The sequence below is a fragment of the Podarcis filfolensis genome, assembly GCF_964270895.1.
Source record: "Podarcis filfolensis genome assembly, chromosome: 7".
NCBI lineage: Eukaryota > Metazoa > Chordata > Lepidosauria > Squamata > Lacertidae > Podarcis > Podarcis filfolensis.
Window position 1 is genome coordinate 33310054 of NC_139603.1, and position 17136 is coordinate 33327189.

The 17136-nt window shown below is 44.4% G+C and overlaps 1 protein-coding gene and 1 long non-coding RNA gene across 8 annotated transcripts in view; one reads left to right on the top strand and one right to left on the bottom strand.

Moving 5' to 3' along the window:
- Positions 1 to 9049, bottom strand: part of LOC310767182 — a 99020-nt gene extending 89971 nt beyond the window's left edge. For 2 of the 7 annotated variants that reach the window (XR_014550673.1, XR_014550674.1), the window contains exon 1: positions 8655 to 9035. This is a non-coding gene — a long non-coding RNA (uncharacterized lncRNA). Of the gene's footprint in view, positions 1 to 8654 lie in introns of all 7 variants that reach the window. The other 5 variants (XR_014550668.1, XR_014550669.1, XR_014550670.1 and 2 more) reach the window with 5 other exon arrangements.
- LOC310767168 (uncharacterized protein) overlaps positions 1 to 17136 on the top strand; it is a 393524-nt gene that overhangs the window by 1371 nt on the left and 375017 nt on the right. The gene's annotated exons all lie outside the window — the stretch shown is intronic.

A 17136-nucleotide genomic window follows, 5' to 3' on the forward strand; every position in this document is an offset into this window, starting at 1 on the left:
TGCAAACTGTGTTTTTCTAGCCACTTAACATTACAGTGGTACCTCGGGTTAAGAACTTAATTCGTTCTGGAGGTCCGTTCTTAACCTGAAACTGTTCTTAACCTGAGGTACCACTTTAGCTAATGGGGCCTCCCGCTGCCGCTGTGCGACTTCTGTTCTCATCCTGAAGCAAAGTTCTTAACCCAAGGTACTATTTCTGGGTCTGTAACCTGAAGCGTCTATAAACCGAGGTACCACTGTATAGCAAAAGTATTTTTACATGATACTGTCTTCAATAGCCCTGTCAGTGATTTTAATCATTGTTCTCTTGAATTTTAGACCTGAATACATTTTCTTGAAAGATGAGTTCATTACTAAGACTTTTAAGTTTGAGTATTGATAGTCAAATAATGGCTAGCATTTTGTTGCTGCTACCTTCAAGCCAGTCAATTTAGACAGGATTATACTTTCTGCTGTACAGCCCATCACAATGATCCCTCTCCACCTACATCTGACTGACGCTGTGCTTTCATGAGCAGTACTGTAATATTGTATTGTAGTATTTCATGTTTCTAAGCCACCAAGAGTATGCCATTGTGCATCCTATATAAATGCTATAAATAAACAAATGGAAAGCATCTGATCAATATAAAGGTCTGGTCCGTTTGTGCTATTGCTTCAAAACCACACTTTACAACTTTGTGCTAGTCACTAGTACAAAGACCCTTACCATGGCTCCTACAGTATATGCTCTTAGCTTTGTGTCTTAACATTTGGCCTCTCTACTCTGTTCTATTGTCAGTTCCAAAAATAAAATTTAAATCGTCCTGTAATCTGAAGTTCCCTGTCTCATATCAAGGAAGATACACAGAAGAAGGTGATGGACTGAAGACTGAGGGTCCTGTTTGAGGGTCAGGGCAGAGAGGGCTTCCCAGAGGGGCAAGCTCCCAGGCAGTGCTGGATTAAATCCTGTGGAGGCCCCTAGGCAGTCAAAATCCTGAGGGGGGGGGCTCATGCATGATCTCTAGTGGGATAACATTGAACTAAGAAAGTTCAATTGTAATTTTCTTTCAAGAACAAATCAATGTTATTGTGATCTGTTGCAGGGCACATAAAAGACGTAGGGCCCAATAGGCCAGTGCCTATTCTACCTATTTATTGTTTCTTGTGTGAAAAACTTTCAATGAAAATTGATTACAAAAATAAAATTTAATTGAGCATTTAAAAGTGACAGACACCAGTGATTCACAGGAATTCTGTTATCAATACCATGGTTTGTGCATTTCCCTTTACTTCTACAGTCCTTGTTTCTTATTATGGAACCTGCATGAGTATTTATTGATGACATTTTTCTTTCCATTCAAAGATGCCCAAGGCCACATTCAAAATTTAAACAACAGGTATATACAACAATCATACCACACCACTGACTGGAGAGTAAATCTCTTTGTCTGTTGGGGCCCCAGTACATATTTCTGTGGGGGACCAATTCCACCCCCCACAACAGTGTTTGGACTGGTAGCAATCATTGGTCTCAGGAAGAACATGGGGACCTTGTACGTCTGTTTCCAGGGACCTGACAAGAAACAAGCAGCCACCATTATAAATACAGTACCGGCCCAGTCTTTGTCTTGCATTGCAGCCTCTTTTTCTTCAGCTGAATATCAAACTTTTGGCCCCAGATGGTGAAAACGCTTGAGTTTGAGGGTCATGCCTAACAGGGTCCATTTAGGGAATTAACGCTCTGCACACACAAGTGTTTTTAGTCTCTAAACAACAAACAGGATTGATTTCCAAATGGTGGCATTAAATCCAAACTGCTAGTGCGCAAACACAATAGGGCAATGTACTAGAACTGAGTCAGAAAGCAGCTAAAAGGAAATAGTATTCTTGATAGCGAGTAAACTATTAACCGACACCAACTATTGCAGCTGCAGGTAAAACAAATGAGCGATAACATTGCACCTGGCCTTCAATAAAATGTTCTCTGTGATTTAACTAGGGACGGTGATAAGTGAGCATTTTCTAGCTTGGTAATTAATACCAGAGAGAGAGAGAGAGAGAGAGAGAGAGAGAGAGAGAGAAGACTTTGTTGTTTTGTAGGAACAGCTGATAGTATTTTACTTAGCACAAACTTTTGTCTCTGTGCAGATTTATGATTTACAAGATGAGAAGGTCTGTGTGAAAAACAAACACTTTGGTACATGGTCTGGAATACACTGGTTGACTTTTCCAGATCAGTGCCTTTCAGATAAAGACAATAATCCGTGTTAAGTGAAGTAACAAACTAGTCTTTCTTATATAACCGTTCTGATTTCTCAAAAACTTGCCAGATGTTCCTACGGTTAACTTAAATTACTCTTAAGTGATTTGGTTTCTACCACTTCTTGAAATCACTTAGTAGTTATTGGGGGGGGGGTTGCCATTTTTAACGTCTCTTTTCAAAATTTTAGAAGTATTTTTATTGCTGAGTTTATCACTAAGACATAGTGGCAAAAATATTATTTTAAAAAAATCAACATGCATGAACAAAGTGATTGCAACCAGTTTTGAGATGAAAGCATATAGTGCAACAGAAGAAAGCACTGCTGGAATTCCTCTGTGACAAGATTATATCACTGTGCTGAAGCTTATGTCTGGTCAGGGGCGAAACTAGGCTTTATTTCACTGGGGTCAAAGACACAGTTTGCCACGTGCATGCGCACGCACGCACACACACAGGAGCCTCAATGGCGCTCCTCTGGAGGCTTCACCCAAGGCAAAAAAATCAGCTAGGAAACCCCGCCCCCTAGCTATGGCAATGCATAAGTGACAGGTGGTTAGGACTAAGGACTTGGGGGCAACAGCAAGTGAATTGAAGGTTATGAAAGAAAGTGCAGCAACAGAACAACACAAATAAATAGACAAAGGTAGGGAAAATGTAGAAAATTAAATAAGTTGCCTTTTTAATATTGCTGTTCTTATGACGTTGACATTTATTATTCACGTAAGCTGCCTTGAACTAAATGAGAAACTAAGAGGTATAAATATTATTATATAAAAAATCTACAGACACCATCTTTTATACCAAAACCTTGCATTTTAACCCAAATTACAAACCAAAATGGAATTATACTACAAGCTTGGTTTACAATTCAGTTTGTAACCGAATCTTAAGAATTTCGCTTTATTGGTGATACTGTGAAAATCAATGGAAAATATTCTCAGCTACGTTTGGGCAGAGTTGCTCAAAAATCTGGGCGTTGACATTATAAACTGAAATAAACTGTCTGTTCCATGTTGCTTAGAGCCAATATCCCAGATCGTCTACAGATTCAGGCATGTTTGGGGATACATTAGAAAATGAAACAGGACAATGCAACAAACATCTCTTAGATACTATAGGAAAGCAAGCAGGCTGAAGCCCCACTCACTCAATTAGAACATGACCTAACTATAGGAGATCTGACCGATTAAGAGCTTCGCTAGCTCACCATTTTTTACTCTCTAAGACGGGACTGCAAGCCTGTCAGATTTTACTATAGCAGACATAATTCATCCAATTCTCAATTAAATTCTTGAAGGTTTTCCACAAGGCCTGATGCCAGACAGAAGACACTCACAGTGTGTTGTTATTACTCCCGAATAAGAGTCTATATAGCTAGCTAACTTGTAAAAATAAACAGATAACTTGTGTTTTCTCTTACCGAGCCATATGCATTCTGCATATAATTTCCACTGCCATGAGTACAAAAAAAATAAAAATACCAAAAATGTTTTATGTGTTTTATAAGCACCCTGATAAGTACTGGTTTCTTTTGTAAGACGTGCATCTTACGACTAAGGAATTATGACTAGGTATGCACATGCACGTAGTATGCATGACATAGGTATGCATATGCACAGGTATGCACATCTGGGACGTGGGTGGCGCTGTGGGTTAAACGACAGAGCCTAGGGCTTGCCGACCAGAAGGTTGGCGGTTCGAATCCCCGTGATGGGGTGAGCTCCCGTTGCTCGGCCCCTGGTCCTGCCAAGCTAGCAATTCGAAAGCACGTCAAAATGCAAGTAGATAAATAGGTACCGCTCCGGCGGGAAGGTGAACGGCGTTTCCGTGTGCTGCTCTGGTTCGCCAGAAGCGGCTTAGTCATGCTGGCCACATGACCTGGAAGCTGTACGCCGGCTCCCTTGGCCAATAAAGCGAGATGAGCACCGCAACCCCAGAGTCGGTCACGACTGGACCTAATGGTCAGGGGTCCCTTTACCTTTACGCACATGTCAATTTAACCACCTTCAACATATATACACATTTGGGGACCTGTTCCTATATGGTCTTTTAACCATACATTTGCTTGCTGGTAGTGCTGCTGTTATGCCACACCTTAGATCAGGCCACAACCCAGGCTGTACTGGGTCCCAGTTGAAGACGGTAGGAAGTTTAACCTGCTTGCCCCATCACAGGCAGGCTCCTGTCCCCATGCAAGTTCCATGGCAGGCAACTATGCAGCAGGTGTAGATGTATCTAGTATGGTGCTGGTGCCAGAAGGGAACCTGCACATGCTCCTCTGCTCGTTTGTTGAGTTACACTGCTGGTGTGACGGCTTGGCAACATCACATGTGTTTCCTTTTCAGGCATCCTCAGTTTAGTGTTTCCCCAACTTGGGTCTCTCTCCAGCTGTTTTTGAACTACAATTCCCATCAACCCTGACCACTGGTCCTGCTAGCTAGGGATGATGGGCGTTGTAGTCCAAAATCAGCTGGAGACTTAAGTTCGGGAAACATTGTCCTAGATGCTATTCATTCCCAGGCACCTTTTGTTTTGTTTTCCGTGCTAGGGATTGGAAGATAGGATTCAACTGTCCCCACCCTAGCTTTATCTGCCTTCAGCTAGTCACAGGATGGGACTCAGGCGAGGAAAGCAGGAAGTTGGGGGAGTTCACGATGTGTGCCTCCTCCTATCTCTGATCACTGTAGTGTAAGGAAGCAGCTTCTCAGGCTGCAGGACGGGTGCTGCTGCCAGGGTGTATGGGGCAGTCAGCAGGGGGTGGGGGGGAGGGAGAATGATGTGAAGGGTGCTGGCATTACTGTTGGCTGTGTCCCTTGGACCGATGGAATTAGGGCACTCTTGCATCATGCTGTGCTGCAGGGATGTGTGCTGAGGGCACATCCCCATTGTTGTGAGTTTCACTGGCATGTAGGGTCATTGCTGACACAGTCCCCAACTGATGGCCAATGGCCATGTTCCAGGGAGGCTGGAGATGCACCTGTCATTTTCACCCCACTTTTCTATTGCCTACTCAAGCGTCCAGTATTTCCCCTCCTGAGTTAAGCGCACACTAGATATTGGCCTTCTACCAGCATAGCAGCAACATCTCGCTCCCCCCTCCTGGTTTAGGATTATGTTGCCTGACAAGCAGGTGCCTGAGAATTTTATTTTACTGTAAAAAAACAAAAAATACTTTTTTTAAAAAAAAAAGAAAGATAGTGCGGCCATTGGAATATTTATTGTCATAAAGCACAAAATCTGAAACTATAGAATACTTCGATTAATTTAAAGTGACTGCGTTTACACAGTCTCTGTACGGTACAGCTGTAAGCAGCTGTAACTTCCCCGTTTCCTGCCCAGAAAATGTATTAGGTAACAATTCATCAACCTTAAATACAAGCTTTAAAGAGAAAAGCAAATTCAAATCCTGCCTCAGTTAAGCACACCTGCACATTAAGATCAATCATAAAAAATGATCGCAGTGTCAGTTGTAAAAATGCTATCCAGAGGAAAACGGATGGTGCCCAATCTAGTATTTCATGAAAAACTACTTTAAAGAGATAACTTGGGGGGGGGGTTGTAATTATATAACACATTTCCTTAAGATAGTTCATATTTAGAATCAAGAGCACCCTCATTACGTACAGGCTAATCAATGTGCGTACAGGCAGCTGACATGAATAAATGTAATATATGAAGTTTTCCCTATCACTTCATCTCTAGTACAAGGGGGGAAACGCACCTTCACCAGTTACATTTCTGATTGTGAAGCTGATGTTAGCAGCACAGGAGCCTTAAAAGCACCTTACCTGTTAATTGTGACCAACAAGATTAACGTGTGAAAAACGCTATTCACAAATATGTACAATGTTATGGGGGGGCGGGGCGGTGGAGGATGGAAGACTAAAAATACACTTCACTTAGTTTAGAAAATGTCTATTCACAGGTTACATGAACAAAGGTTTAAAGGCGTTTATAAATCCTACACCTTCCTACACAGAAATGGATTTTTTTAAAAAACCTTATACATGTGCATTTAAAACTGCATTTCTATCTTTCACACATGCAGGTGGCACAAAGGGAACATGTGAAAAGAGCACATGGGCAACTACATGCATAACATTTTAAGTGCACTCAACAACAGGGTTCCATTCCAATGCATCTGCTTTCAAAGCAGCAAATGTGTACTGAAACCACGTCCACCGCATTTACAGTGCAGTAAACTTTTCATATTTGCTCAGAAGTAAAGCTCACTGATTTATGTGTGTTTCCTTACAGCTGTGCACAGAACTGCAGCCTTTAGCTCTATTTACACTCTTAGGCTGTTCACAACACTTGAGCGTCAAGTTATAACGTGGCATTTGATTTCTGAAAATGACAAGTGTTAGGGCTTACTAAGGAGACACGCACGGAAGTAGTTCAACTGCAATTGCCGTTTAGCTAGGTGTGACCTGGTCTCTTTGAGCTTGGACACTGAAGCAGGGGCAAAGCTTCAAACTACAACCCACTCACTTTGGAGTAGTTCAATTGATTTCAATGAACACTACATTACTAATACCAGAGTGTATGTGTTCTCAACATTTTGGGAGGAAGAGGGGTAGGAACTGCCACTGTTAATAAAGGCATTATCACTGTATTTTTCTGTAATTCATTCCCCCCCCCCCCCGACCTCACTGCCTACAATCTCCACTTCTACCTGCAACTCAGGATAACACTTCATGCATCTGGTGAAGTGGATTGCAGTCCAAGGAAGTTTATGCCATGATAAATGTGTTGATCTTTTAACATCTTTTTAATCCAGAATGCCATAGCTAGACTGGTGACTGGGAGCGGCCACTGGGACCATATAACACCAGTCCTAAAGGATCTACATTGGCTCCTGGCATGTTTCCGAGCACAATTCAAAGTGTTGGTGGTGACCTTTAAAGCCCTAAACAGCCTCGCACCTGTATACCTGAAGGACCTCCTCCACCCTCATCGTCCAGCCCGGACACTGAGGTCCAGCACTGAGGGCCTTCTGGTGGTTCCTCACTGCAAGAAGTGAAGTTACACGGAACCAGGCAGAGGGCCTTCTCAGGAGTGGTGCCCGCCCTGTGGAATGCCCTCCCACCAGATGTCAAAGAGATAAAGAACTAACCAATTTTTAGGAGACATCTGAAGGCTGCCCTGTATCAGGAAGGTTTTTTTAAATGTTTGATGTTTTATTGCCTTTTTATATCTGTTGGAAGCCAGGCAGAGTGGCTGGGGGCAACCCAGCCAGAATGCAGGGGGGGGTATGAATAATAAAAATTATTATTGTTGTTATAAGATGCCACAAGAACGTTTGCCTCCGAAGTAATCCTTCTAAAGTCTGCGTCTCTCTCTACATGCACTCGCAGGCTGCAATCCTACACGAACACTTCCTTGGGAGCATGTCCCGCAGACCTCGATGGGACTTACTTAGTCCTGAGCACAGGCATCCATAGGACTGCGCTGTCAGCACGTGAACTAAGCATCGGCAGTGTCTGTGTCTGCGTGCGTGTTGCAGAACAAGCCCCCACCGCCAGGCATGGGCAAGGCTCGCAATTGCGCTTGTGCAATCCCTCACCTTTTTCCTTGTTCTTTCCCCCTCCCCCAGCAGGACTCCCGGCGCCACCTGCCTGTCTCGCGCGCAGCCACGCGCCACGCCCGCTCCTTCCTTTCTCTCTCTGCCAGCCAAGAGGCGCGTGGCGTTTCCTTTTGGAAAGCTCCTCCCGAAAGCGGTGCTTTCCTTTCCCCCACCCAAGAGCAAATCCAAGTTCAAAAAAAAAGGGGGGGGGAAGGGTGCAGGTGGGAGGGACGGACGGAGGGGCGGGGGGGGGGGAGAAAGGTGACTTTGGCAAACAGAAAGAAGTTGCTGCGCAGTCCCGGGTGGATCTGATGAAACGCAACCCGTCTGCGCGTTTAGACGGTCGGAAGCGGTTTTGTTGAGGGGGCTTACTTCAAGTACGGTACAGTGGTACCTCGGGTTACATACGCTTCAGGTTACAGACTCCGCTAACCCAGAAATAGTGCTTCAGGTTAAGAACTTTGCTTCAGGATAAGAACAGAAATCGTGCTCCGGCGGCGCGGCAGCAGCGGGAGGCCCCATTAGCTAAAGTGGTGCTTCAGGTTAGGAACAGTTTCAGGTTAAGAACGAACCTCCGGAACAAATTAAGTACTTAACCCAAGGTACCACTGTACTAACAATAAGGCACAGGATTTCAGTCTCTTTGTGACCTAGGGCACCCAAGCAGGGTTTAAACCCTCAGGCAAGCTGCACCTCCATGATTTCTCGCATTTTCACCCAGTAAATGTGCTGCAGAGACTTGCACCTGGGCGCACTGCAAAAGCTGGCCATTTGACGCACGCTTACCAGGGCTCAAGTCCCCTCCCGCTCAGTGGCGCAAGGTAGCGCTATCTGCGCACTTACTTGGACGGGACGGGGATGGTCGCCACAGGCGCTTTCCTTCCAGCGAGCCCTGGGCGTCAATGGTGGCTGGAGAAAGGGCGGGAAAGCCTTCGTCAGGAGACGCCGCCTATTTGTTTTGCTTTTTCGGGGTAGGGGTGGCGACGAGCTCCTAGCGCGGGTGGGTGGGACCGAGTAGGCGCGGGCTGAAAGTGGACTTTGGCGGGAGAAATCGGGCCACCTCCTTCTCCCCCCCCCCCCACCTCTGAGGCTGGAGTTTAAGCACAACCGTTTGCAAGAGGAGGAGGAGGACCGCGAAAAGGTCGCGCCGACGCGCCTCCTGGTTAGAAAAAAAAAAGAGCCCTCCGGCTTGGAGCGAGACGCCGGGTACTCCGCAGCGCGCGAGGGGTTAAAGACAGCGGCCACGGGAGCTCCGCCGACGCCGCGCGCGCCCGACGGCGGGCTCCGCCTCGAGTTGCTCCAGCGAAGCTGCTGCTGCTGCCCCTCCTCCGCGGGGTCGGCGGGAGGCAGCGGCGCGCTCCCTTCCCTCTCGGCCTCCCGCTCCGGCAGGTGTCTGGGCCTGCCTGACCGCGAAAGCGGAGCAACCCCCTCCCCCTGCGGCTTTTTCGTAATTATTATTATTATTTTAGCGTTGCGCAGCAGTTGGTTCTCTTCCCAGTTTCTCTCTCTCTCTCGGTGACCCCGCCGCAGCCTTTCTGGGGAGGAACCAGGAAGAAGAGAAGGGAGGTGAAGGGGGAAGAACGGGGTGAACGGCGCCGGCGCTTGTACGGGGAGCGAGTCAGGCACATCGAGATATATATATGCATACATATATATATATATACACATACATGTGTATATATTTATACACAACTTTGTTCTCGCCCCTTTTACTCCCCCCTTTTCCCTCTATCATTTTCAATAAAATATTGATATTATCCTTTCCCTTTTCTTTTCCCCCCTGAGAAGATTGCTGAAGAGATATTTCCACCAAGCCATTCCCCTTCAGAAATGTAGAGATCTGTGGTTCTCACCATGGGAAACCACTGGCATGCACAAACAGGATTCCTAAGAATTCGGTAAACGCTTGCATGAGTGTGGCTCAAAACACACACACAACCAACAGCACAGTGAACCTGCTTTCTTCAAGGGATGTGGTCCTACAAAGGCAGTCCAGTCAACTTTCATTTAAAACCAGTGGGACTGACAAATGAACCAGTTAAGGAATGCCATGCAGCCTCCCTCCCCGCAATGAGATATAATTTTTAGCAATAAATGGGCTGTATGTACTTGCAGTCCCTTGTGCTCACCCAGTACAGAACTTGCCTGTTACAGACATCTGCTTGGAACCCATTAATTGCTTCCTGCAGATGGCAATGACCTTGTCAATAGTTAGGCTTTTAGGCCGTGTCACGTGCCTGCCCTGTTCTAAATGTACTGTACATCTGAAAGTGTAAAGTCTGAGTGTGACAGATGTATATCACAAATACAGATGCACTCGTCAGGGAGACAGGTTTGGCTGCGGCTTCTTGTTTGCACAGTTGGCAGGCCCAAATGAAACAGCTCTGAGATTGCAGGTCACGGGCCTGGAAAGGCACTGAGAGTCTATGCCAACAACCTGCTGTCATGGAAAAGGCCGTCTTCATTGCAGCTGTGCTAGGCATGAAACAGTTAAAAGGCACAGAGATTGTAGCTTTTGGCGCATGCAAAAAGTCCCATCCCTGGCATGTCCCCGTAGGACTGGGATTGAAATCCTGGATAAACCACTTCAGGGTCAACATGGACAGTAATGAGCTGGATGGGTTAATGGTGCAACTGTAGAAGGCAGCTCCTTAACCATGTGAGCCTTGGGTATGTTTCAAAAAAGTTTGAACAGGAGATCATAGAACTATAGAATTGTCAAGCTGGAAGGGACTCCAAGGCTCATCTATTATTATTTTTTTCAAAAAAAATTATTGGTTTTCACAAAATTAAAAAACACACAAATAAACAGACAAACATAAATCATAACCTTATTAAAACTAATCTTCTTAACATTGTTAAGAAGGCTCATCTAGTCTCACCCCCTGGAAGGCAGTAATCTTTCGTCCAGTGTGGGACTTGAACCCACAACCCTAATATTAAGAGTCTCATGCTCTACCGAGTGAGCAATCCCCTGGATCCTTGGTAAGCTTGCAAAAGGGTTGTGAGAAACAAGTATTAGAGGACAGTCAACAGGAGTGATTTGCACATCACACACTGCATTTATCATGGGTGCCTAGCCTGCAAAACATGGGGTATCTCTTAACATTCTCTGCAAAAGCGAATGGAGATGCTCGCTCCCAGCTACGTATATCATGTAGGAATGCGTATCAGGCAACTGGGACAAGTTGCAGCTCCATGCCTCATAGCTGTCCCCACAGTATCTTGCCTGAGGCCACATCACCCATGAAACCACTGGGAAAGTTCTGAACTGCCAACTTCCTGGGTCACAGCTGACAATCTTGCACTGCGATCCTTTACTCAGCTGTAAGTGTAACTGTATTCAGTGGGAGCACATCCTCAGGCTGGTGTGCATAGTTCCTTAAACCATTAAGTACCATAAAACCAGTCTGACGGGAGTTCCAGGCCATTTCTTCATCTCTATGGGTGCAATGGGGCCTTATTATGAGATACTTCTGGGGTCATCAGCAGGGCCTGTGGTGCTTATATCCAGTGCTTTTTTCCTAGAAAAATAGGTGCCGGAACTCACCATGAAGTTGTTACAGTAAGTGCCACACAAAAAGAGGTGCCAGTACTGCGTACCCTTGCGTACCCCCTGGGGGAGCCCTGCTTGTATCTACCCAGAATTACTGAATGACCAGGTAAAGGTAAAGGGACCCCTGACCATTAGATCCAGTCGTGACCGACTCTGGGGTTGTGGCACTCATTTTGCTCTATGGGCCGAGGGAGCCGGCCTTTGTCCACAGACAGCTTCCGGGTCATGTGGCCAGCATGACTAAGCCACTTCTGGTGAACCAGAGCAGCGTACATAAACGCCGTTTACCTTCCCGCCGGAGCGGTACCTGTTTATCTACCTGCACTTTGACGTGCTTTCGAATTGCTAGGTTGGCAGGAGCAGGGACCGAGCAACGGGAGCTCACTCCGTCGTGGGGATTCGAACCGCCAACCTTCTGATCGGCAAGTCCTAGGCTCTGTGGTTTAACCCACAGCGCCACCTGCGTCCCTACTGAATGACCAGAGTTAGGATAAAAAGCTTGCACTCTTAGTGCTGGGACGTGGGACCTATGGCTCTTCCGATGGCAATGGTCAGTGGTGGAAGTTGTGGTGCAACAAGCATGACAATGGTGGCCTATTAGCTGTTGTTTTGTATTGGAAGTTCTACTATCCTTTGCATCTATGTGTTTTGTTTTTTTTTAATTCTGGAGGGGCAGAGGTTCCCTATATCCCTGCTTTCAGTGGACAAGAAAGCAGACCCACTTGGCCCCTCGACCCACCCACCCCTGACAAGTTTTCCAAATGAGCAACACGGGTGTCAAAGGATGTGCTGGATTAAGTGCTTGGAACTTTGGGATTTGCCAGCATTTCAGCAAAGGGCAGGAAGGAGGAAGAATGAAGGGCAGTGGTCTGACTCATATGGTCACTAGAGACATTACCAGAGCATAGCAAGGGAAAAGGTGTGTGCTAAAGATTTCAAAACGTGTGTGTGTCTGTGTGTGATGTTGACTGAAATAGAACCAACAGTTTGGTGTCTAGCCACAGTAACATTTGTATGTTTTTATGGGGAATTATGGGTGTGGACCCCAGGCATCTGTTGGATAAGGAATGTGACTTTTTATCCCAGATCTATATAATATGGAAGTGGGGTGCGGGAATGCTGGAATTTTTTAAGAATACTGATGACATCACAATCAATCTTACAGAAATATAAGCTGAACAGCCCAATCATATGCTTAATTATTCTGAAATAAATCCCACTGTGTACTTGCTGTAGGATCAAGCAGACAGGAGAGGCATTCTGGAGGCAGCAACTTCTAGCATATTCTCTTTTATATTGTAATTTATAAGTTCCAATGCTTTCCACAAAATGCAGTAAAAAACTCCCCAAAAAAACCTAAATTTCCCACACTATGGTAATATTTAGAGCTAACTTCCAACTGTTCGAAGTTGTGTGTAGGTGTATGGTGTTTTCCCTCAAGAATATATTTATATATAAAAAAGCCTTTGGAGTTCAGTCAGCAGCATACAGCTTTATGCTGTTCAATAAATCATGGGGGGAAATAATACATTGTGTTAGTTACATCTGAATTTTCCCACGTTTACTTACTTTTCTGCAGAAGAGGCTCAGCACTGCCCCCTAGTGTTCTGTTTTCCATGACATACTTCATTTATTAGAAAGAAATATAATAAAAAGTGAAAATGTGCAATTTTATACCCCAGTGTATGGATCTTTACAAAACTCTTGTGGAGTAAGTTATCAGAGGATGGTGACCAGAATGCCCAGTTCTTTTAAAAATATGTTTGTTTTTAAATGATACCTTTCGTTGTCTTTCACCATTAGCTTATTGACACACCTTAAGTATTTTGAGCCTCTCTTCAAAATAAAAATAGTTAATAATTTTATCACATGAACAAAGAACAAAACAAAGTTAGTGTTATACATAAGTGCTTGTTTTGCTCTGTATTGTTAAAAATATGTGTTTGAATTTACTAATTTTAACTGTTACAGTACCCTGCTTACAGTTTATAATACATGGTTGACACAGTTCTGAAGATAAAGACAAAGCATTGATTTCATATGGAAACATTTATCACGGTATCAGGCTATAAGGGTGGGGGGGGAATTACCAATGGTTTCGTTCAGCTTTGTCACTCTATTTTCAAGAATGTATACGTGCTTACATTAATGATGCAGCACCCAGTGCAGTTTGAGCACTCCAGAAGCAAGTAGACCAGGAGACACAAGGGCCTTCAAAGGAGAAGCTGTGAAGAAAGGGAAATTTGGAAAGTCTCATGCAAAAACTCCTCGACCTGCTTTCAGCACCTGTCTTTACTTTGCTGCCGGTTACACCTGCCACAACTTGTAAGTGGCTCCTTTACGGATATGCTTTCTTCAATGCACTCTGGGGGAAAGTGAACTTTGGGGCCTCCTGTAGCACACATCCTACAGCTTCTGCTGCTGTTGCTTTTGTGTGGTTGGGGCTGATTTTTGCAGGTTCCGCACTCTCTGAGAGTTCTGAGTAGCTCAACCCAGACGCTAACGCTGATTGCTTTGCTTTCTGTAATTTGGGTGAAGGGAAGAAATCTGGGCCTGCTCAGAAATGCGCCTGGAGGACCCTAACATTCAGGTGGGTTGCTTTCTGTGCTCTCCACCTGAAGCAGACACTTCTCCTGCTCCTCTCAACTCTACATTTTCTCTCTCCAAAACACCAAACGCGGCACAACAAATCTAAACAGAGATTAACCTTAAATTAGTATTAGGTGTAAGTTAGTTATTATTGCAGGCTGACACTCGTTCACATCAGTGGCAAATAAGCATCATCAAATTCAGGGTTACTGCAGCCACACCATGGTATAAAATTAGAGTATTCTGCTGGAGACATGAACAGATACAGAGCATTGTGCTGGTGTGAAGAATGTGCATGCTCATGCTACTGCAGTGGAAACAGCTACCAAAATTGGTACACCATAGCAGCTTAAGTGCTGTTATACTACACTATATTATACTATACTACATACTATACTATATTACATTGAAAGCTGTGGCTGGTATGTAGAAATTGGGGGCAGGACTGGAAACAGCAGTGTTCCTCTAACCTCATTTCTGATATATAGTATTTGTAGTAAGAAGTTATAGCATAGCATAACAGAAGAAGACAGATGTGTTTTGGTTGACTCACATGGGATGTGGCTGTGCTTTTCTCCATATAAGGGTCTAACTAAATATTACATGCACGTGCATATAATAAAACCCTTCTGGCCTGCTTCTGCATTGCAAAACGGTATTGGGGGTGGTGGTGGAGGAAACTTGCAGTGGAACACAGTAGAGGGAAGGGGTGATTGTTTAAGGCTTTCCCACTTCCTACTTATCCCCTTCTCTCCAGCCATTTTGCTATGTTACAAGGTTCCGGGTCTTTTTGCAAGATTAAAAAGTCACCAGGTGCAGTACTGCACATCAAGGGAGCTGAGTTTTTTTTATTCATTCCCAGTGCCCACTTGTGGAGTGTTCATGTGCAACACAGACTGTGAAAATCTGGAGCTGATCCCTACCCAGAAATGGCATCCTATGCTTTGGAAAAGGTCAGACTGAAATTACGCCTGAGTAGTAGGCTTCTGCTCAACCAGACTGAAATTAAACCTGAGGCTTTTGCTAAAGTTGCTGGGATGTATACATTACCAAACAACATTGGCCATGTTCAGTTACGTGTATGTTACTGACTAATGTTTTGTGCGTTGGGCATAAAGTTACATGTCGAAAACTTCATACACAGTGAAATCCCTGGATGTACCTAATATAACAAGTTATATTTTTGCAGTGGGGCTGGGAAGTGCTTAGGGAAGCAGTATTATTATACCCAGGAAACTGGTGTAAATTAAGGCAGCATAAAATTATACCCAAATCCAAGCTGGCCCAAGCCTCACGTGGGGAAAATGAGCCTTGGAAATAGTGTTTGTCACACCACACTTTCGCCAGCTTAACTTACCTCAGGTTGCCAGGTCATCTGGCTGTCATGGGCTGACCCCTATAACACTGACTGAGCTGAGTGGGCTTTGGATCCAGCCCCGATTTAATCCTGCTCCTGAACGCACCTTCTTCAGGGTTTATACTAGCATAAGACCTGCTGGGCTAGGCTTAGCCAGCTAGGTCCCAACTGAGACAGGAAATCCATTGCTGTATCTCTTGACTGAGCCAAGGATGAGGGAGTTAAGCTGGAGTAGACCCAGCCCAGCTAGAGATCTGCTGGATCCTGACCTTGCTTATCCCGGTGGATCATGCAATAGGATTGCTCCCTATGAAGTGAATGTCATTTACACGAATGTAAGTTTCTGGTTGAGGCACTTCGAATAGCAATGGTTCTTTACCAATGAAGGCACTGGCCTTTTTCTACGCCAGAACATTTTATTTGTCTCCCATTAAGGCTGAAAATCTACACACACTTACTTGGTAGTCCCAATGAACTCAGTAGGCCATACAGTGGTACCTCAGGTTACAGACACTTCAGGTTACAGACGCTTCAGGTTACAGACTCCGCTAACCCAGAAATAGTACCTCGGGTTAAGAACTTTGCTTCAGGATGAGAACAGAAATCGTGCAGTGGCGGCAGCAGGAGGCCCCATTAGCTAAAGTGGTCTTCAGGTTAAGAACAGTTTCAGGTTAAGAACGGACCTCCAGAACTAATTAAGTTCTTAACCCGAGGTACCACTGTATATATATATATATTTAGAAAACAAAAACAACAAACAATAACAAGCATTTCATTCTGAATATTAAAATGGATTCAGCTCCTCTATACGTACTTAAATTGTGTACGCCACCAGTTAATATAATCTCAATGTAATGCCACTTGTGCAAATAGATTTCTACTATATTTTGTTCAGTGAATGTAAAGCCAGAAAATAAAGTGCTGTTGTTAATTACGGAGCCTGATCCCATACACACAAGTCCCAAGTGAATGGGGCTTACTTTCAATTAGATGCACAGGGCTATAACACTGCACAGCAAGGTAATGTGTATTAACAGTGAACAATGTTAGCTGCTTTCTTAATCCATTAATATCATATAGTCTCCTCGCCTACCGCTGCATTTGCAGTGATGGGGTGGGGGGGGCTTGCAACAGTTTAAACAACAGAATTTCAGCAAATCAATCAACAGCAACAGAGACCAGTAGTAAAAAGAGAAACAAGGTGCAGAAATAAAACAAATCAAAATAGGGGGTCTATTAGGATCTTAACAGTGTATTTATTATCATTGCTATCAGGCTGAGTAAACTAAAGATGATGATCAGATGCTGCCAGCACTTTTTGAGAAATGGATGAAATAACTAGATATTGGCTGGCTTGGATAGGCAACAATTTATCCAGATATTCTCGGCATACAAAGTTTTTCCTGTCTAAGATACAAATGTTATTGACTGATCTGAACCGAAAAGGCAAGATCTGGTTTAGAAAAGGGTCCACATTTAGGCAGTAAATCAAACATTAATAGTTTTTAAATGTTCCTGCCACTGAAGAAGTGATGTATTAAGAGCATCTGAATTTAGCTTCGAACTGTTCCTTTCACAGCTCTCTTACTGAAGTGATATTTTCAGTAATTGCATTGCAGTTAGGCAGGCTGCTTATCCTAATCTGTGCTAATTGTTGCAGCAGAGGTAGTAGCTTGTGTTGTCACCTATACTATAGTTATGTTATCCATCTGGGACTTTAGGGGTATTAGTGCATGTAACACAGATTTTGTGCCAGTCCACCTTGACTGAATGTATGTTTCTGGGATCAAGACTACTGTAAATGTTGGTTTTGACTTGTGAAG